The following is a 22,353-nucleotide window of genomic DNA, read 5'->3' as shown; positions in this document are numbered from 1 at the left end:
GTTTTATGTCAAAAGTCAAACAGTGTAAATGTGTATTTACTATATAAAAATTATTTGCATCTTGAGATGATTGGACTTATTCCATTTTTCCCCTCAAATCATATCGCTCTTGTTGCTACTACATTTGTTTGAAGCTGAAGTTAAATTTGGATTTGTAGTGTTGAGTGCAATATCCAAGAATAAACATGAAGACCATGGGGTGGTCTAATTTAGAAATGGCAAGTGGGATTCTTTAATATAAAAATGGTAACTCACGCCTTCAGAGTAGATGATCACCTAGACTAGGGATTCTCAAATCTGTCTGCATATAAGAATCATTCGGAGTACTGTCTCCAAATATAGGTGCCCTGTGTAATAGCTACATTATGTACTTGGCCTTTAAGGAACCATGCATGACTATGATGTAAAAAACATCCCAAGTGATTCTAATTTATAGATAAAGTTGAAAATCAATGACTTGGATGAGATTGTACGTGGTAACTGGAACTATGACTCAGAGTGAGCCCCTGAAGAAGGGCATCTAAACTGGAAAGTGAAAAGGGTTTAGGATCATGCCTGAACATTTAAAAGATGGGTGGAGGTGAACGAGTAAGCACTGAAGACCTAAGAGTTTCCCAGTGAGGTAGGAGGAAATCTTTGAGAATAGCATTCAGGAACCAAGAGACAAGAGTGTTTACATTTTCAGTAGCGCTGAATACTGCTGAGGAGCCCATTAAAATGGGGGTGAAATAAAATATGACACAGCAATAAAAAAGAAGGAAATCTTGCCATTTGAGACAACATGGATGGACCTTGAGGATATTATGCTAAGTGAAATAAGTCAGAGAATGACAATTACTGTATGGTTTTACTTACCTGTGTAATCACAAAAAAACAAAACAAATGAACAAACAAAACAAAACAAAAACAGACTCATAGAAATAGATCAAATGGATGGTTGACAGAGGGGTGGGGGCTGAGGGGATTGGTGAAAAAGATGAAGGGGAATATAATCAATATTGTGATAAGTTTGCATGGTGACACATGATTACTGAAATTCGTGTGGTAATCATATTGAAAGGTATACAAATGTTGATTCACTGTGTTATACACCTGAAACAAATATAATATTATGTATATATCAACTATACTTAAATAAAAATAATAGCATTAATAACAAATAAAATAAAGGCTGATGGAGAAGTTATAGATGGCTTTGTGGTAAATGTACTGTTGGGAGCAGGCACCAGATTGCAACAGATGTAAAAGGCAATTGAATAGCAAACGTGGGAAACAATGGAGAATGTTGGTTGTAAAGAGGAGGAAGGAGATACATGGTAGTCAGCAGGGAAAGTGGAGTTGAATTTTAAAAGAAAGGTGATTTTTCGTTTTTAAGACGGGAAAGAGAAGAATATTTAATTGTTGAAGTAAATGATATAATGGATTAAAGATAAAAGAGAGGGAAGGTAAACATGATTGTGTACAGGTTCCTAAGAAAGCATAGGGGCATGTGATCATGGTGGATAAAGGTGGAGATGAAAAAAATTATATTTTGCTCTGATTGTTATTTGTTACTGTTTTGGTGTTTCATTTATTGAATATCTAAGATTTGATAGATTGTGTATAGACTATGGGGTAAATAAAAAGAAAAAAATGAGACATTGTATGCCTCTCCTCAAGTAGGGTATACTATACTGAACAAGTAATTGGGATATAATAGGGGTTATAACAGATAATGAGGGGATGGAAGGATTTGAGTCTAAGAAATGCCCAAGATCATCACACAGAGGAAGCATCCTAAAGATTAAGTTAATGGAGAAAGAAAAAGAATAATGGAATTTCACTCACCAGAGAGTACAAACATACTGGTAAACATTTTTGAATATCTGGTCACTGCCAACAGAGAATTAGGAACTGTACATACTTTAGTAAACATTCAGTTCTTTGAACACCATGAGATAGTTATTTATTTCTAAATTGGAATAATGTGGAAAGAGGAAGCTCAGCCTCAGAGCAAGTAATGGTCAAAGGAGATAGTTTTTACAGGCAAAATGCCAATTCTCATAGAAATGTAAACAATCGCCAAGCTAAAGATTTTAATTCGCTTATTAGTGAGGGTACCAATGTTACAATTAATTCAAAGAGGATTCTAACTTTTACACACACATATATGAAGAAAGCTGAAATAAATGTATTCACAGATGCTAAGTTGCCTTTATTTGCTTGTTTGTTCTGTTTGGTTTTGTTTTAGCTAAAATACCTTTTTTGGTGGCAGAATGATTGTCTCTTCAGCTGGAACATGTTTGTTTTTGGACTATGAACAACACAGAGCCTTCCTTCCATCCTGATCCCCGCCCCCATCCCACCCTCCCCACCCCCTGCACAATAGAATTAGATAATTGGAAAATGGCTAGACAATAAGCTTTCCTTTAGAAGCCGCTGATGATATTTTGAATCATTTAGAAGTCTGTCACTTTTTCCCTTATAAGTGAATTATTCAGGCTTCAGAGAAGATTGCAAATGTGTCCCCTGAAATTGTGAAACCTACAATTCACACTCCGATTTGAACTGATCCACTCTTTTATGCATTGAGGTGTGAAAGGTTTGGTTTCTCCTTTAAAATTAATGCAATACATTTGGAAAGTAGATAGTCACTTTTAAACATGCAAACTTCTAACCGTACTAACTTTTGTCGCTGGCAAAACAAATCGGGCTCGCGGAAGATCAATTCTTCCACCTTATTCATTAGCATGTTGCTCCAAGGGTCTATTGACCTATTTTCCATAACTTTAGCTATATAAACATATCTATAGAACTTTCTGTTATAGAGGTTTAAGTAATTAAGATATTGAGAACCAGGATTGTAGATGCAATGAAAGAAAAATGAATTATTTTATCTGTAAGATGCATTTCCTATATAGTCCACAGTGCTTGCAAATAATTACAACTAAAAGTGTTTAGAACAGCAGTTGCTTACTATAGCATTTAGAGAAGAAGAAAAAAAGGAGAAACCTCAAATGCATAAATGCAAAAATCTGAGTTAGTCTATTGCCATGATATCTACTGGATTTTGAGAAGAAAGGTTTCTCTCTGGGTATGATGTATACCAAAAAGCCAAGAAATGAGAATGTAGTCAGTTAGGTATGTTTTTTGTTTTACTATTTAAACTGTGGTGGAAAACATATCTTACTATCTGTATATTCTACTGAATTTCAAGCACGTAAAATAAACACTGCACTACTCATGATAAAAGCAGCCCATGCACTATTTAATGTCAAGTGCATTCTCAGGAAACAGAATAGAAATCACTTGCTTTTAAAAATGTATAATATTGTTTCTTAAAGCAAATGCTCTCTCATTAACGTGAATTATAAATGAAGGACCTGACCTAAAGACTAAAGAAAAAAAATCTTGAAAATGCACTCACAAACAGCACACTTTCCCATAATCCTTAGGTCTGCAGACCATGGGCCCATCTATTATTATTAGTATAATGCACTACGTGCTGGACAGCTAAGTTATATTCCAATGAACGATACAGGATTTAAGATGTGCCATCTTAGGGACTACAGTCAGTCTTAAACTATGTTAATTTTTTCTATGCCGGGCTGCTTTTCAAGTGCCTGATCCTTTTTCTTCACCACATGAATTGCCTTTAAGTTCTTATTCACATCTAAGATTCAATACAGACTGTAGGACAAAGATCATCTGTGTCATCTCATTTCAGTCCGCTCTTCTTTTGACCTATTCCATTAATAGCACATTCTTGTTGCGCCCAAAGATACTCTATCTAGATTTTATATTAATTAAAATAAAGGTTTACTTTTAATGTCTTGACATGCAGTGTTACAAAAAGAATCAAAGTCACGGGCAAATGTCTTGCACATTGTCTCAATTATTCTGTTTATTTCAGATGGTTAGCAGAATACAATGCTTTATGAAGACGATAATTTCAAAGTGTCACTATGAAATCCCAAGCGGGGCAGTTAGAATTGCTCTGTCATGTTACTTTTTGTCAATTCATTTTGTTCTTTGATAAATGACTTTGCCTCTTTTTTCAGTTTGGAATCCCTCATTAAAAACTTAGCCTTAATTTTTCAAGGGAGTCTTATTTAAAATAGTAGAATTATATGGAGCATATTTGTGCAGGACACAGCTTAGTGTTTTAAAGAAACAATTCCATTTAATTCTGACCATGACACCATGACATGGTGTTAACATAGGCACTGAAAAGGAAGAAATTGAAGCTTCAAGACTTAAAGACAGTTCCCAGCATCGTACAATTACGAAGTCTCAGAGCCGAGGCCCCCCTCCTATCTGCTTGACAGCAAAGCATGGGTTTTTGTATATTAAATTACATAAGAGGTATATGAGCAATTTACATCTATTGTCTGAGAAAATTCCATTTTAGTTTCTCTTCTATTGTGGGTATCAATAGTGATAGCAGTAATTATTTATTATTTTTTTTGTATAGTGAGTGTTTTGAATGTATGCAGACTGTTCATGTGGACTCAACTGAAATCAGTGGTTTCTATTTAACGATGCAAGACACAGCATGATATTCTCAGACTCTTCTGTTTTCAGTAGGAAAAGGCCATCCACCTTTCAGCCATGTCCTTTTTTCCTGCATAACATACTGTTATGCAGTGTGGGAAATTTTGTGCATGTTTCTTTCATTGCATCCTATAACCGTGGAGACTTGCTCGTAAGTCACAGCATCTCAATCCTGGAATAAAATAAATTTGGACTATGTATCAGATTAGTCTTGAAAGACAAACTTATGAAAATGAGAGGCTTAGGGTAGATTCGTGAAAACAGAAATTAATTTGAGGCACGTTGGGGAGATGGGAAAAAGCTTGGGAATTGTTGTTGCTTGATTATAAGTAAATAATCTTTGGGCCTTTATTAAGTCGTTTTTTATTTATTAAATTCATTGGGGTGATGATGGTTAGTAAAGTTATATAGGTTTCAGGTGTATAATTCTGTAATACGTCATCTATGTATTGCATTGTGTGTTCACCACCCAGAGTCAGTCTTCCTTCCATCACTGTATATTTGATCCCCTTTTTACCCTTTACAAATCCCCCCTCCACTTTTACCCTCTAGTAACCAGTAAACTATTGTTTGGGTCTATTAGTTTGTCTGTTTGTTTGTCTTGGTCCTTTGTTCTTTCAGTTTTATATCCCACATATGAGTGAAATCATGTGGTTCTTGACTTTTTTTTCTGTCTGACTTATTTTGCTTAGTATAGTAATCACAAGATTCATCCATGTTGTCACAAATGACAGTATTTCATCTTGTCTTATGGCCAGTAGTATTCCAGTCTGTATATATGCCACATCTTTTTTATCCATTCATCTACTGTAGGACATTTTGGTTGTTTCCATGTCTTGACACCACAAATAATGCTACAGTGAACATCAGAGTACATATATCTTTAAGGGTAAACATTTTCAGATTTTTGGACAGATACTCAGGAGAGGAATTGCTGGGTCATATGATAATTCTAATCTTTGGGCCTTTATTAAGTCTTTATCAATGATTTTGAGTACATCCATTTCTTTCTTCACTTTCTTTAGGCACTAGAAGACCATAGCTATGATTCTTTCAATAACACATCTAAAGGAAAAGAAAGAAATGGGGATAAAAGAGAAAGGAAAAGAAAGGAGAAAAGTGAAGGAAAAAAAAGAAAGGGAGAAGGTGAAGGAAAGAAAGCAACAACATAGTTTTATGGGAGGAGGGAACCTTGAAAACTAAATTTTAATAATCCCAGAAACACAAGAGTAGAGAGGAATATACTTTTTAAAAAACATAACAATGAAATCCTTTTTAAATGTGAGATGATATTTCCAGCTGGGGAGACACTTTTCTTCTCTAATAGTATCTGTTTGCTTTTTCCTTATATTTGTCCCAAGTTAAAAGGAAGTGGGAGGAAATTAGCTGCTGAGGGCAAAGACACCAAATCTCAAGTGTTATCTTGTCCCTCATGTCAGGTAAGCTAATTCCATGTAGAGTTGTGAAAGAAGTAGACAATGGCAAGGGATCAAAGAGATTTAGAGTCTGGGGAAGAAGGAAATTTAGGGAATAGTGTTTCAGAAGTCTGTTAATCCTGGCAGGTTCCCTCTAGCTCCCTCTACCCAGGTGGAGAAAATCTCCAGGGAAAAATCTTGCTTTAACATTAAAATGTGATTCTGTGCATAAAAAATTATCAATCACTTGTTGACTGTGCTTAGCTATAGCACCTGGAAAATATGCCTGGCATTTTCAGGGCAAGGAAAGCCAAGGAGAGAGAGGGGATAGTGGGAACAGAGAAAATACTAGTCTGAACTTCTGTGGACTATGTACCAAAAATCAGTGAATTTCCGTGGGTTGTGAGTCGGCCGCAGGTGGCTTCTCATGAGTCACCCTACGTAGCTTCAAGAGGCTTCTCGGGGGTCAAAGAGAGTCCCGCTATGGCTGTGTAGGGCACAGGAGAGCAGCATTGCCTGCTGCAGCCTGCTGCAATGAGCTGACATTGTTCCCCCACGGTATCACTAGATTGTACGGCTGGGGAAAAAAAAAAAAATTCTTCCCATCTTCTACGTTCTTCTGCTAATAATCAAATTCACAGAGGCTGATGAAGCAGGAGAAAATGTACAAAGTGCATTCTATAAATACACATTCATGGGTACACAAGACCTGAAACACATTGTGCAGCTGAGATTTTCATGCTATTATGGATAAAGGAGAAGGGGAAAGGGGGGTTACAGTGTCTGATATTCCAAAGGATGTAGGAAATGTACAGGTAGTTGAAGAAGAGCAAAATACATCTGGTGGGCCTATTCTTGCCAGACAGCCCGGAGACAATGGACACAGGGGGTTAGTTAACAGGTCCTGCTTGAAGCCTTCCTGGTTACCATACTAAGGGGGAGATGCTAAGATTCCATCCTGGAGCAGGTGGTCTTTCCACCCAAATATGTGAGACAGGAAGGGGGTGGGGTAGTCAAATATTATTCAGAGTTTTTTCTTTTTTTAATAGCCAGATTAAAATCAATATCCAAAAAGTCAGTTTAATGGGGTGGCAAACCTTTGGTTACTTTCAGGATTACAGGGGTCAGAAGTGCCAAGTGTCTGCAGTAGAAATACAGTGGACACAGCCTGAGGGAGAGGACGGGACGTGACTGCTCCTCTGTGGTCTAGTGAACATCTTAGAGAGGGAAAGACCCTGGGGAAGCAGAGGAATCTCAGGGAGAAATCTGTGGCCAGTGAGTGACAGAAAGATACTTGACGTGACTGAATTGTTACCTGACTGAAACTATTTAAAAGTGAGGGTAACGAGAATACCTTATAATAATAATTTTAAGTTTTCCTCTACCAAATAGAAATGGGCTCCAAACAGAAAATTAGGTTCCTTTAGGGAAAGAGAGTTTTAAGTCTCACACTTTAGATTTCCGACTATGTAATTCATCTTTGCTGCATTTATGCAAAGACACGTCTCTGTTTGGCTCACCTCAGCAACGTACAACATGGTAAGTTCTGTGTGAAAATGCAGAAATGATCTTATTCATTAACTTATAGTAAGAGGAGGGTTGTGCTTTGGTTTTAACTTTACCATGGATCCCCCAAAATCAAATAGTAGCATATTAGTAAAACATGAAGGGCTTCATGGGTCAGGTTAAGATACATGTATTTCATCTGGTAAAAAGCGAATAATTGATGCATCTCTAGCCTAGGAATGACAGGAAATAAATCAGATAGCTAGAAAAAAAAAAGCAACACAATATCAGGATCATAAGGAAGTGGTGAAACAGCAGGTGAGTTTTCATGAAATGAACAGGTAGAGAGGGGTCTGGAATCTGCAGTGTTGTTCGAAGCAGACCCGCTTTAAGCACGGCAGAGACTTTCCCATGGACTCCTGGGCTGTGTGTAGATAGGGAACCTGGGAGGAATAGACAGAAAATCTGATGAAGAAAAGGTACTTTAGATACATTTTACTGCTGTACATTCTGGTCCAGGATCCTCCGATGACGATGGTCTTTTTCATACAGATATACAAGTAAGTGTCAGTGATTGTGTTGGGAGTTTATAAATAATTCCCATTTGGGGAGTTTGAAAAAGAAAGGGAAATGAATAAATAAGTAAGTAAATAAATAAATAAAAGACCTTGCAACTTCTCTTTCTAATGTTGCCCTCTTTTCTGCTTGATAAACTTCACTTTTTCATTTTCTCGCTTAAAGTTAGATCAGCATTTCCCAGAAGACAGCAGAAGGGAAGGTGTTACAAAATAAAACAAATCAAACAAAGCAATAACCATGATAATCATAGTACCTCCCTGGTTAATAAAATTATGAAAATTGTGGGTTTAAAACTAAATAGTTTCTGTTTGGTTGAAGTACTTTCAATGTCTTTAGTAAAATACTTTGTACTTTAAGGTATAAGCACAACATATATCATGTGACTCTTTCCAAATTTATTTGAACATAATCATAATTTTGTTTCATTTTGAAATAGAACATTGAGTGGGGCTAAAAATTATCAGAACATTTTCTGAAATATTATATTGGAGACTTGCTGCTAGTCCCATCATCCTTGTAGGAGGGGGTTTACATTGGTAAACATACTCATCAACTACAAATTCAGAATATGTCACACAATCCACCCAACATACAAGATTTTATTTTAAGTAAAATATGTTGTTGTCATCCATGATTATCATTTTGATACAAGCAGAAAAGTATATATTGAACTTGGTTCGTTAAGTTCAGTTAGGCTTGTTACTCGAAGCACATGCCCATTGCAACTGGGAAATATTTTATTTAAATCAGTGAAGATCATTTTGACCCAATAGATAAATATAATAGAGAAAGTATAATCTTTAATATTCAATTACTGAATATATGGTCGTAAAGTGTTCCTTTTTAAAAGCCAAAACCTAGAAATAGTAACATGTCTTTTAAACATAGAGAAACAGACAAATAGATTTATCCTCTACTATAAAATTTTAAACACAGGAGTCTTCTACTTGGAATAATCTCACTCAATTGTACTTCCAAGTCATGGGATATGAAATTGAGTTTAAATAAATACTTCTTTACAGAGCTGTCAGCTGGGACTTCTGCTTCATTTAGTATTCATTCTGCTCTGACGTTTGCTGAAATTTAAAGATGTACCTGGGCATTTATTGTATGATTACATGCTTCTATGATAAAAGATGTTAAAAGATGTTTGCTTTGAGGAAAGCAAAACTAAAACTGTTTGATTCATGTTAGTATGTCTCAGACCAAAATAGTAGGTTTATAATTTATTTTCCACTAATAATAAAACATTATTTTTGCTGTCTAAACACTGGTTTCATTTTCTTTTTATTAAATATGTGGCTGTATACTGATGTTTCCTATAGGATATTTTTGTCTTTGTAAAAACGTTCTATTGTTCATAAATTAAAAGGGTTCCTCAAAATCATTAAAAGAAAAAAAAAAAAAAAAAAACTCAGTACACAAATATGCAACAATGGAAATGTAGAATATTGTAAGACGTGTTTAAATGTCCTCTTCCAGGCAAAACACAACTACATAATCCAACCAAAATGATAGATAATTAAAATTTAAAAATAAAATGCTATCCATACTTTTCTCTCTCTCTTTTTGTCTTTCTCTCTGCCTCCACTGGCTATCATATTTCTCTTCTATCATCTCCTTTCTCTTCTCTCCTCTCTTCTCTAAGGTCAAAACACATGTACATTTCCAAGTTAAATATAGGGCTTAATTAGTGCCTTATCTCATTACAAAGCCAAAGAAGTTCCAATTAATTCAAATTTAATTAACTTGATGGCTTCTATTCAGAGGAAGAACTGCTTCAAATCACCACCCTGTTATTTCATTAAATTTAAGTAATTACGTGTATTGTATAGAATAAAATTGTTTTTCTTTCTTTTCAAGGAGATAACACTAACCATCATTGGAATAATCTTAATACAATGATATTGCAATATTTATTTAAAACCAGAATGTCATAATCACTTAGCTATAATGTGATGAGAACTAAAATTACTATTTTCAGCTGTTTCTTTGCATCATTATTTTCCAGCTGTTTTAGTTACTGTGTATGTTTTCAGGTATTTAGTAGTGTTGTAAGAGAAATGTAAGTAAATAAGGTTAACGGAAAAGTTGAGACCTACATTTGACTTGTTAATTTTATTTTTTCTTGCACACACGAAAATAACTGTATTTATACACAGCAATATTGTTTCTGTCAAATTAAAAAAAAATACACTGTTTTCATAAACAAACTGGCTATTTTGTAGGTAAATATAATTCTATGATTCATGTTAGTTTGTAAGGAGAAGAGAATCCATGCGAGATACTGTTGTTTTTTCAAGAAATTTCTCAATGTTTTTTATAACATAATTTAGGAATTATTAGATGGTTATTGACTTTTTTGTGCATATGTGTATGTAGTTTATCGATTTCAACTTAATATATTCAGAGATGATATTAAAGGGGATTAGCATCTATTTCTTAACATTCCAATCTGTCCTAAAAGCTTAATCGCTGAGAAAGTGAGTACTGTACTCCAAAAGAAAAAAAAAGAAGAGATTGGTATCGATAGTTCTTATAAAGCACAATACCACAGACCATTTATCAATAACACAAAGTAGACAGTCCTTTAATTCACTTTTGTTAAAGATAAAAGAGAATTCATAGCTATTATAGGAACTTTGTTCTGATGTCTATATAGTGTATTATGATCATTATATTTTTTTAGATAAAGAAAGTAAGACATATTGTGGCCTTTTGTGTCTGCCGTCTTTCATTTAGTATAATGTTTTCAAACTTCATCCATATTGTAGAGTATATCAGTGCTTCATTCCTCTTTGTGGCTGAATAATATACCATTGTACAGCTACACCACATTTTGTTTATCTATTAATCCATTGATGAACACTTGGGTTGTTTGTACTTTTTGACCATTATGAATAATGCTGCTATGAACATTTACATACAAAATTTTGTTTGAACATCTGTTTTCATTTCTTTTGGTGTATACTTGGGAGTGAAATCACTGGATCATATGACAATAATGTTTAACTTTTTGAGGGATCACAAAACTTTTCATTGATTTCTACGAACTATCCAGAATAGGTAACTCTATAGAGACTTAAAGCAGAGAAATAACTGCCATGGGTTTGGGAGGAGGAAGGATGGAGAGTGACAGCCTTATGGGTCTGAGGTTTCCTTTCAGGCGATTCAAAATGTTTTGAAACTAGAGAGTGGTATTGGTTGCACAATGTCACTAATAATAAATTTCATGTTATGTGCATTTTATCAAAATAAAAATTGTTAAAGTTTAAAAAAAAAAGAAAGAAAAAAAAAGAAATGAAGACATAGGAAACCCAAGACCAAATACATTCTTAGTATCTTAGTAGACCTAACACAGAAACCCAGGTTTTTGAATTTCAAGTCAATGGAGTCCCACAATTCTAAAAATGAAATATATAATTATTATATATATTCTTAGAACAATAGGTGTTCTATACATGACTCTGATGGTTGAACTACAAGGAATTCGAAGACCTGCAAATTGTATGTAAAAGTTTATAGATATGTCTTGAAGATAATTCACATATTTCATCATATACTGAAATGTATCCATTTCCCCAAGTACATTAAGAATTATTATCTTAAAGACAAAAGTTAGATGCTAGATACAAAACTCATATTTTGGCAGCATGCAAGGTTAGGCTTTTTTGAATATTATTATCTAAGAAAATTTAAAAAATAAAAAATTGTATATATGTATATATATTGTGTGTATATATATATATATACAAATTGTATATATAGACACGTTTGTACATGTATGTAAACATAGATGCATATGCATGTATCTATGTGTGTATATATGTGTCTATATACTAGACATATATTTATAAATATACACACATATGAGAGGTCTGCCAATAGAGCTTGTAAACTTGTTGCAACAATGTTGCTAACCTTTTTTTTATTCAGAGGGATTATTCATTATTAACTTGTACCAATTGGACAGTTAACCAAGTTTACTATTAGGAAGTGCTGAAAAGGCTACATGAAAAAGTTAGATGACCTGAACTTTTCGCTAACAATTCAAGGCTCTTGCATCACAACAATGCACCAGCTCACACGGCACTGCCTGTGAGGGAGTTTTTAGCCAGTAAACAAATAACTGTATTGGAACACCCTCCCCACTCACCTGATCTTGCCCCCAATGACTTCTTTCTTTACCAGAAGATAAAGGAAATACTGAAAGGAATACATTTGATGACATTCAGGACATCAAGGGTAATACAACGACAGCTCTGATGGCCATTGCAGAAAAAAGAGTTCCAAAATTGCTTTGAAGGATGAACTAGGTGCTGGTGTCGGTGTGTAGATTCCCAAGGGGAGTACTTCTAACGTGACTATAGTGATATTCAGCAATGAGGTGTGTAGCACTTTTTCTAGGATGAGTTTGCAAACTTAATTGTCAGACCTCATATTACGCATAAACAGAACATGCAGGAGCAGAAATAATAAGGCATATTCTAACCCTGTGCCCTGTTCCTCACTCCATTCCTTAGGAAAAACCAGTCAGATGAGAGCCATACTGCTAAAACTTTTGTCAGAATCTTCTTTTGAGACTTTTCACACCATTGTCCTAAAAACATTATTAAACAAGCTCTGTTTTATGTAATAAAAAAATTTGAGCACACATCTAATCTTTAAAAATCATATGCTCAGAATCTGTAGAGACACTTTAATTGACTATTTTTAATACAATTCAAGAACACCAGATATGTGGTGGTTGAGGAAAAAACATGAACAAACCAAGATTTATGAATTTCAGGAGATAAATGAATATAAAATTTACTTGACACTAGTCAATGTAAAATAATAGAGAAACAGGTTCCTATCATAAATCTGGCAGTAGTGTTAAAGGGGGAGATCTCGTTCAAAGAGAAACGGCCAAATGAAAACTATCCTACGTAAGACTAAAGCTCTTTTTTTCAGTAAGGCAATAGGTCTGGGTTAAATGAGTTAATACGTTTATAGAAAACATTTTTCCCCACCCAATTAAAATGCTTTAAGTGTCTGGTAAATGTATTAATTGTATAACCTTTACTCTTACATATTTAAATTGAAACATTTTATCATATTGAAGTTAAGTAGGACATTGTTTTATCAACACTAAGTTATTAGTATCGACCAAGAATGTAAATATAATAATGCATTTATAATAATCTCCTAAACCAGGGGATCCATTCATTGCTTTTTTTCCAACGTTTTACACATCTGTGTATAAGGCATTGCTCTAGCCCTGTAAATTATAAATAATTACCGTGACTGTAATTGCTGAGATGATAGCTTTACATTGAAGAAATAAAGAATTTATTAAAAAGAAGAATTACAAATGGCACAAACGGTAGCTTCAATTTAGACACACAAAAATTGATGAGGCATAACCCTCAGATTAGGGAACAGCATGAGAAAATTTGAAGAAAGAGATCGTGGTTTCTCAGGGTCATCTAAGTAATCTTTACAACGGTAATTGAAATTATGAGTTGAGGAGTCAAATGATATAAATTTCTATCAGATCATTAAAGGATTAACAGCCACAGAGAGGACTTCGGTCTTGACATGGCAGACTGCAGAGACCTGGGACATTTCTGAGCAAGGGCTAATAAGGGGTTTGGAAGTGTGACAGCATTAGTGAGAGTGTGGTTGGAGCACGTAAGTTTGCAAGAGCTGCATGGTTGCTGCGTGAATGATCTGGTGAACAAGTCATCATGTCTTCATCCACATGACAAGAGCCTAGTAAGTAGTACAAATGCAGAGGTAAATGCCAATTCATGGGATTTTCTGACTGTTATTCTCTGTCTAGTTTTATTTTTAAAAACTAAAAAAAAAAAGAATATAAAAAGAAGGAAGAAGGAATAACACAGCATCTTGCCAACTTCATTATACCTAGAAGCTAACCATCAGAATGGAATGAAAGAAAGTCAAGGTAGGGTCACAGGAAGGCAGGTTAGGCTGTAGAATCAAATAACCTCAAAATCTCAATATTTCTTACAATAAATGTTTAGCTATCGTTTATCACACACCCAGTGTGTTAGCTGGTAATTTAATCCCTGTGCTCTGCTGTTACCCAAGCTAATGGCACAGCCATCACCTCATACTTGCCAGTTGCTATAACAGAGGGAAAGAAAATATTGATAGGTATAACATGTCACATCTACTCAAAACTCAAGGGACGTAACTACTGATATCGTTACACCCATAGTGAGTGGGGGAAGTGTAGATTTGCCATGTGTTCAGTGAACAAGAAACTGGAAAGGTTTCTACAATGAGACAGATAAAACTCCTTGAAAGAAATGTGACAGGTGGAAATATTTTTTAATTTCCAAGGGGCAGGGAGGGGTATATAAAATAATGGCTTTGATGTCTGTTAATTTATCAGCTTTTCTAAAGCAACCTAGGGAGGACAACTTAATGTTTTATTAATGTAGAATTAAAGTTATAAAGGTGCTGGGATGGATATGTGCTTGTCACTGAATATAATTTATAGATGAACTTGTAGAGTGGAAATTTACTGAAGTCATGAAAGTCCAGAGAAGGCAACAGAAAGTCAAGGACAGATTCTTACCAGTGTTGTGGGAATGTGGTGGAGGAATCCAAAACTGAAGAACAAAATAGAAGAAAATAGGTAATCCATTCAAGTGTATTGGAAATTAAAATAAGAGTTTCAAGAGAAAGTAGTTGACAGAGTGTCAAACACTGAAAATAAAGTTGCATGAAGGAGGAAATGCCATTAGTACTGACACAATTATAATAAGTAATGCACAATTGACACTCTCTTCCAGACTCTATTGAAAGAGATTTATACATATTAACTCATCTCATTTTAACACCTTTTAAGATAGATAAGCTCACATGATCAGTTAATTGCAGAGACAGGATTTGAACCAAGCATTCTGGCTGCAGAATCTTGTTTTGCTCTTTGTATTTATAGTCTACTATGAGTTGCTAGCAATTATTTTCTGTAATAAAGCAAAGGAATAAAAGCTGGATTACAAACTAATAATAATGGTAAATGAGGCATGGAAACAAGTACATTCTATGTGCTTGAGGAGTTTAAAGATGAAAGGACACAGAGAGATTTTATATTATTGAATGGAGATTATGGTAGGGTAAGGCGGAGTTTTTGTTTTTGCTTTTCCTTTTGTTTTTTTGATCTGGTCTGCTTTTAGAAACAAAGATACCTAAACATAGCAAAAAAGGAAAGGGAAAATTGAGTTAAACTTTTCAAAACACGCACTATTTATACTATATTTCATTAAGAATTTACATGTAATTCCTTATTTAATTCATTGAAAAGTTAGACATCTTCCTCAGTATGCAAAGTAATTAATCACCATTCACATTCAGATTCCTTCGGCTTCTGAGCTCATATGTTTTTTCTACTATGTCATATTAGAGGACACCGAGAGAAAAAACAACTAGAGACAATGAACACAAGCTTGTGTATAATACAGAAATAAAGTAGATAAAAATACTAGAATTCAATCCTATGAAATAAGCATTTCATTATATTCTCTTAAGACAGTAATATTGCTGCCCAATTGTTGGAGAAAATGTAAACAAATTAACTTATCATCATATATGTGACATATGACAGATTTAAGCAAAGCAGAAATGTCTCCTGCCGTTTCTTAATAGCGATTTTACTAAAATCACATTGAAGTTTCCCCATGTACTTTGAGAAACTAAGGGTGGGTTGCAATGCCATTTCTATCTATATCTATATCATCTATGTCTATCTATATCTATATCTACATCTGTATCTATCTACACACACACATTTCCACAATAATCTTTACAATTAAATTAGCAAGTCACATGTACGTTTTGATTTGATGTATTTTTTCCTTAAGATTTTTAAATTCATATTCTTTTTTGTTGTTAGTATCGAGAACACAATGTAATTTTTTGGTTCTTTGCAAATGTTATTTCAGTTGACAACATACCCTAGGAACTAGGGTATAAATGTGTCTTGCCTATTTAGACAATTGATATTCTGACCTCTGCTTGTATAATGAGGTGGAGGGGCAGCATGAAGACAAAGAGGGAGGACTGTTATTTCTCCAATGCAAGCTCCTACACGTCCTTTCATGTGCCTTCCCCCTTTCAACACTTAAATATTACAACTAACTCCCTTTACAATGAGAGAGAACATCATCAAGCAAATCAACCTGTCATTACAATCTTTACCTTAAGAGATTTTTGCCCCAAGCGGCCACTGTGTGTGTGTGTGTGTGTGTATGTGTTCACCTTTCTGATGAATGTTCAGCATTTTGTGTCATTTAACAGCATTTTAAATGTAACCCTCTGTCCAATGTCAGTGAATTAAATAATTACCTCAATTTTATTGTTCCTGTGTATGAAAGTCATAATAACCTCATGTGATTTAAAGGGTACATGCGATCACTATGATCCTTGAATTTTGCATACAGCAGAATGCCAGATTACCGAGGAAAAAGCATATAATTATCTGCGAGGTGTGATCAAAAGATATAGGAAACATTTAAATAAAAAAATTATTATAGCAAAAAATACATTGTCATTGATCCCCCTCAAAATATTCCCCCTCGCTTTGAACAAACTTATCCCATCGTTCTTGCCACTTTCTGAAGCTCTTCTGGAAGTCCTCTTTCATGAGTGTCTTTACTTCATCCTCCATTATGACAATGCTCTGTGTCACACATCACTTCTGGTACAGCAGTTTCCGTCAAATAAAAACATTATGGTGTGTCCTCAGCCACCTTATTCACCGGGTCTGACATTTGCAATTTATGGCTTTTCTGCCAAGTCAAAATGACCATGAAAGGAAAATGTTTTGAATCGATTCAGGGCATTGAGGAAGCCATGACAGCGCAACTAAAGACACTCACAAAAGAGGAATTTCAGAACTGATTCAGAAAGTTGCAAGAATGAAGGGATAAGTGTGTTTGAAGCGAAGGGTAGTATTTTGAGGGTGATCAATGGCAATGTGTCTTTTACTGTAATAAATTATTTTCTTAATTTAAACATTCACCATATGTTTTGATCACACCTGGTATATCTGAGTACCTATAGCTGTGGATTTCTGTGGCTGAGTTTACAACATTGTTCTCACCATTCAAACTAAAGTGATTTATTTAGTCAACCAAATTCGCAGACCTTTATGAGTTAGGAAAAAATACAACTTTTTTGACAGCTTCTTTGCTGCTTTCTAATGCTTGTTTATGTTGGTATTGTTTTCATCATATTTTAGCTATTTTGTTGATTTTAAATCTTATGAAGTCAGTGCAACCACATTCCCTCCCTTTTTGTTATTTCCACATAAAACATACTTTAGAAATAAAAGAGAAATCCTCATTTTAACTTTTCAACCATTCATGCTTAACAGATTTACATTCTATAAATGCTTTGCTATGAAATCTAGTTTGAAAATTAGTCTACAAAAGCAGCAGTCTTCAAAGATCCAAACAAACAACTCTAGACATTTATAATGTATACTGGTTTGAAAGAAAAAAAAAATGTATTTCCATCCTAATTCGAAGTTTTCATCTAAAATTTTTTTTAAAAGCCTCCATTTATTGAAGGATAATAAAAAGTGTTCTTACTTCCAAATTAAATAAATCTGAGTCTTCATTAATGTTATGTGTGTAAACATATGAATGTTGAAGGTTAACATAAAACTGAAAGTGATCATTGTGAAAAAATAATAATCAGATACATGGTAGACCATGTCAGTGGAAACTGAAATAATAAGGAGTATTTTGTGAGTATTAGGGAACATTCTTGAATATGATCACATTGTATCTTTTCTCTTGATTAGGGTTTGGACTATCTGTTGCTTAATGTAAAAATAAATATCAAGGGACAGGAAATATTGTTTAGTTCCCTTTCACCAATAATTTTTACCCTCCAATTGACAGGCCATGTATGTAAATGAAGTACAATGCAAGCAGTTTGCTTTCATCTGTTAAGGCACAATTGCTTTCTTATCTTTAACATGTGTGAATTAGATAATGTCCTCTCTAGTGCTGTTCTAACTTTAATTTGTATGACTGTTAGGGATTTGATTTCTTTGATGTCAGAACACATCTGCAAACATTATTTTGCATGGGAGATGTTTCTCATTGATAAATTATCGGAGACCAAGCTATCATCTTATCTTCCCTGAATTATTCATTTGGCTACTAACAGATCTCCCCACACCTCTCACTGCTCTCTGAGATTGATTCTCAATACTAAAGCCCAAAAGGTCATTTTAAACATAGATCTACTGCTGTCACTCCCCTGCCTCAATCTCCTCAATGGATTCCCATTGCTCTTAAGATACAAGTCTTCGTGTCATTCTGTACTGTCTTTACACTTGCCCTTCAGTCATCCTGGCTTCCTTTTCTTTGATTCTTTTATGTCACCATGCACCTCCTCATTATGGATTCATTATGTTACAGTATTTAATGTAATTTTTAGGGAATCCATTCCTGAACCCAAGACTAGAATTGCACTGGCTGTTACATGTTTTCAATACAGTCTGTATTTTCCTCATAACAATCAAAGGTGGTAAATATATGTTTAGTTGGATGATTATTTGAGTCATTTGTTTGCTCCTGTTAGGCTGTAAGCTCAATTAGGGTAACCACCTTGTTTTTGCTCATTCTTTTATTCCCAGTGCCAAGCAAATATATGGACAAACAAGAAGGAATCTTTCTAAATTAATGAATCTCACATATGTGCATATCATCAAACTTTATGTTCTATATTTATATTTGGATTTATGAAACAATGTATCTCTTGGAGTTTGAACTACTGTCACTTGTTTTTTCAAATCTACATCTTCTCTGAATTTTGCTCTTATATATTACTATTATTTTATATGGTCTTTTTTTAAAAAGCTGAGTGATTCCCGAAGGAATGGAGAATGTCAGAACATGCTAAGACTTTTAGTAAAGGTCAATTAGCTAATATTATTTAAAAATAATAATAATTGTGATATATTGGGAAGAAAAAGCTTCGACTGGGTGGGTGAGAGAGTATTAGGCACACGGTTTATAAATTTTAAACAGCCATATATAAGCTAGATAATTCAGCATATTCAACCATAAGTTACATTTGCAATGCAATTCAATGCTTGTCTTTTTTTTAAAATATGTAATAAGTGTATTTTAGACACATGGTAATATGACAACCCCAGAGTTCATTACTAAAATGCAATTGTTACTGTCACATCGCATGCTTTTTAAATAGTTGTCTCCTCTGCCGTGGCTGGACTTGGACTCTTCAGGCTGAACACCATTGATGTCACCTTAGAAAAACTGTGTCATCATCGTGTGCCCGAGCACAGTTTATCCCCAGTTCTCAGATGAGAAGTCTGAGAGGAGACAAGGGGCAGAGACTACTTCAGGACAAGTCCTCTCCACTTTTGGTGCCTGTGTGCCATGAAACCTATATAGACTCAAATAAGCAGGAGAACTTGGACACAACAGTGTCATAAACAATGGTTTTCCTTCCACCATTCACTAAGTGCTTACATTGCATGTCCTAGACTATCACACTCTAAGGTAGCCAGTCTACAGTTCCAAACTCCTCTAAACACCTGGGCGATCTAGACCTTAGAACACTGATGCATCTTCATGTCCTTCCATGAAGAACAAAGAGAGATGACATGGATCTACTGCTCCTTCTGTCCTTGGTCTTTCATGTAAACTTTGCATTGTTGTTTGGATAGAACGTCAAAAGCAAAGCAGTCTGAGTGGTGCGTCATGCCAATCTTCAAATGATTCTCATGTGGGGGTTATTCAACTGACTTGATGATACCATATCGTGGTAGGTGCTTTGAAATATGGACAATGACATCAATCCCTGGCTTTGTGCTCTACACTCAGGGAAAAATAAACATCTTAAGCAGAAGAGGTATAAGATCATTTTCACCCCAATATCAAAAACACACCTCTGTGGTCCCCTCTCAGTCCTTTCAGGCATGGCTCTACAAAATCTTTTCTACCAGAAAATTGAGGGACTCATGGTTTAACTGTCTCCCCAGTGAGAGTTTCTCTCATTACAGAAATTGTATTTGATTTACTGGAAAGATGCTATTTCCTGATGCTTCAAAACATGCCAGTCTGAAACGAATTCAGTGTCAAGTTAAAGTGCATTGTCTTTAACATATAGCAACTAGGTAAGGCAAACCATACCAGCAAACTATCAAAAGCCAAGAGCGTAGGAAAGGAAGGTAGATCACAAAAATAGAACTCGAGAGATTGTCTGTATGGCAAAGGTTCTTTGCCTTTGAGATTTCACAGGTCAAATAATTTCTAAGGAACAGTCTCAACAATTATAGTACTACTACTTCTACTCATAATAATGTCATCAACAATTATTTCACTTGAGGATGAACTAAAAATATGAAAATAAAAGAAATTGTCATCACATATGACAATGATCTAATAAGTCTGAAAATTTTAAATCCCAGAAGCCATAAAGTCACAAATGTAGACTAAAAGAAAGTTCTTGAAATTTAAGCACATTCTACATTTTCCCTTTACTTTTTGATCCTCATGGGCCAGGGGAAATTGCAGCCAGAATTAACATGTGTTTAGATAGACTTTCAGGAAGCAAGGCTCTAATTAGTGGTTTCCAAAACTTGATTGCCTTCAGTCTCATTTAATCAGCAAAGGTTTTAACATACTCCCCAATATATGTATATTTTGTCATGATAAATTATACATATATACTACTTTACTAACATGTTATGCAAATGAACAGCATAAATCAAAATGGAAAACTAAAAAGGATGAATTGAAATGAATGTGTTAAACTTGTAGTTTATTTGCCTGGATACCAATGGAAAATTTGAGCATCCCCTGTTGTGTTCGACTCAATTTAGAAACATGTTTGCACAATGACTCTGCTTTCACCTTCTAAAGAAGTAAGTATTGTGCTCTCAGTAGATGCTCATGGAAGGAGACACAGTAGATTAGAAAGTCCCCCATCAGGCTGTGAGAACCAAATCGATCTGTGTCTAATAACCCATTTTTGTGTTTTCCACGTCTCTTTTGGTCAGACTTCTAAAACAAATTCTAGTTATCTCCTTGAGTTTTCTTTGTTAAAATGAAAGATGCGTGTTCACATTAATTTTGTAGATGTTTTACCTGTTATTTGTTCTACATATTCCATGGGAGCACTAATTCTTTCTGGGGCTCTATGTCGGAGATGGGGATAAAGACATGTTTTGAAATAAATTCACTTATTCAAAATAATTTATTTTAATGAAGAAGAGTGTTGTTGAATGTTAGCATATGACATAAATCTAGGACTAGTCAGATGTTAGGACCCAACATAGATTTTCCAAGCACCAGTTCAAAACTGTAGCTGTCTTGCAGACTGTGTCCTCTATTTGTTAGAGCAGAAAGGCTAGCCTCTTCTGAAAATGGAGAGTGTCTGAGGACAGTTCATATTCTATAGATGACTGACCTATTTGTCCTCAACATGTAAAATCTTAGTAATCTCCGTAAGGGCTGCATGAAATTGTTCTTTCTCTCACTTTTTATCAAAAGTAAGAACTTAAAACCAGCCCAAGTCCCTATATTCCCAACAAGGTATCTTAAAAATTGTCTTCCCAAGCCTAGAGTGACAAGAACTCCTGGATGGAAAAAAATATATATCCTGTCCCTTTTAATGTGGGGATAGATAGCAAGAAAACAGGTTAAAAGATTTATGTCCAAATGTGGTATTTCTGACATGAAAATATATACACATACAGTTTTTCTATGTGGAAATGTATGGATGGCTCAGATCATATTAGATGTTCAGTTTTCTATGGAGAAACTTGTGTGAAAAAGATTTGGGAGAATAAAAGCTCTGTTGATCACTAGGGAGATTACACTTTCCTGCTCTAGAAACTATGATTCAGGTACCCTCAAGGAAAGATCTCAGGATATTTTTCAGCATTGTGCTGCAGTTGATTAAAAAAGAGAAAAGAAAAGAAATTGCAAATATTCAAAAAAGTTTCTTCACCATATTGAATGGTGAACTTCAATTCTCGATGAGTATTGGATGTGTGAATTTACATGGAATAGTCCTGTTGTGCTAAATCCCTGTTGTACAATAACATTTTTTTTTTTTATTCCTCCTAAATTAAGGTACTTTTACCTATAAGATATTTCACCTAAAATATATTCCTTCTTGATTATTTCCAAACCTAGTGTTCCCAGGTTTTTGTTTTGTAGGAAGAAATGTTGAGCCATGACCACATGTATTCCACCTCTGAACATTTTTATGTTTTATACATTCCTGAGGATGAATCTGCTAGAAGTAACTCATACTTTTG

General features: G+C 34.6%; 1 protein-coding gene across 2 annotated transcripts in view; it reads left to right on the top strand.

The window, feature by feature from the left end:
• The window catches only part of CDH18 (cadherin 18), an 893,359-nt gene that overhangs the window by 203,890 nt on the left and 667,116 nt on the right, over positions 1-22,353 (top strand). The window lies entirely within an intron of this gene.

Source organism: Rhinolophus sinicus, chromosome 3, assembly GCF_057876585.1.
Source record: "Rhinolophus sinicus isolate RSI-liver-muscle chromosome 3, RSI-T2T, whole genome shotgun sequence".
Taxonomy (NCBI): domain Eukaryota; kingdom Metazoa; phylum Chordata; class Mammalia; order Chiroptera; family Rhinolophidae; genus Rhinolophus; species Rhinolophus sinicus.
The sequence above is the reverse complement of the archived record's forward strand: the minus strand, read 5'-3'. Positions and strand labels throughout refer to the sequence as shown.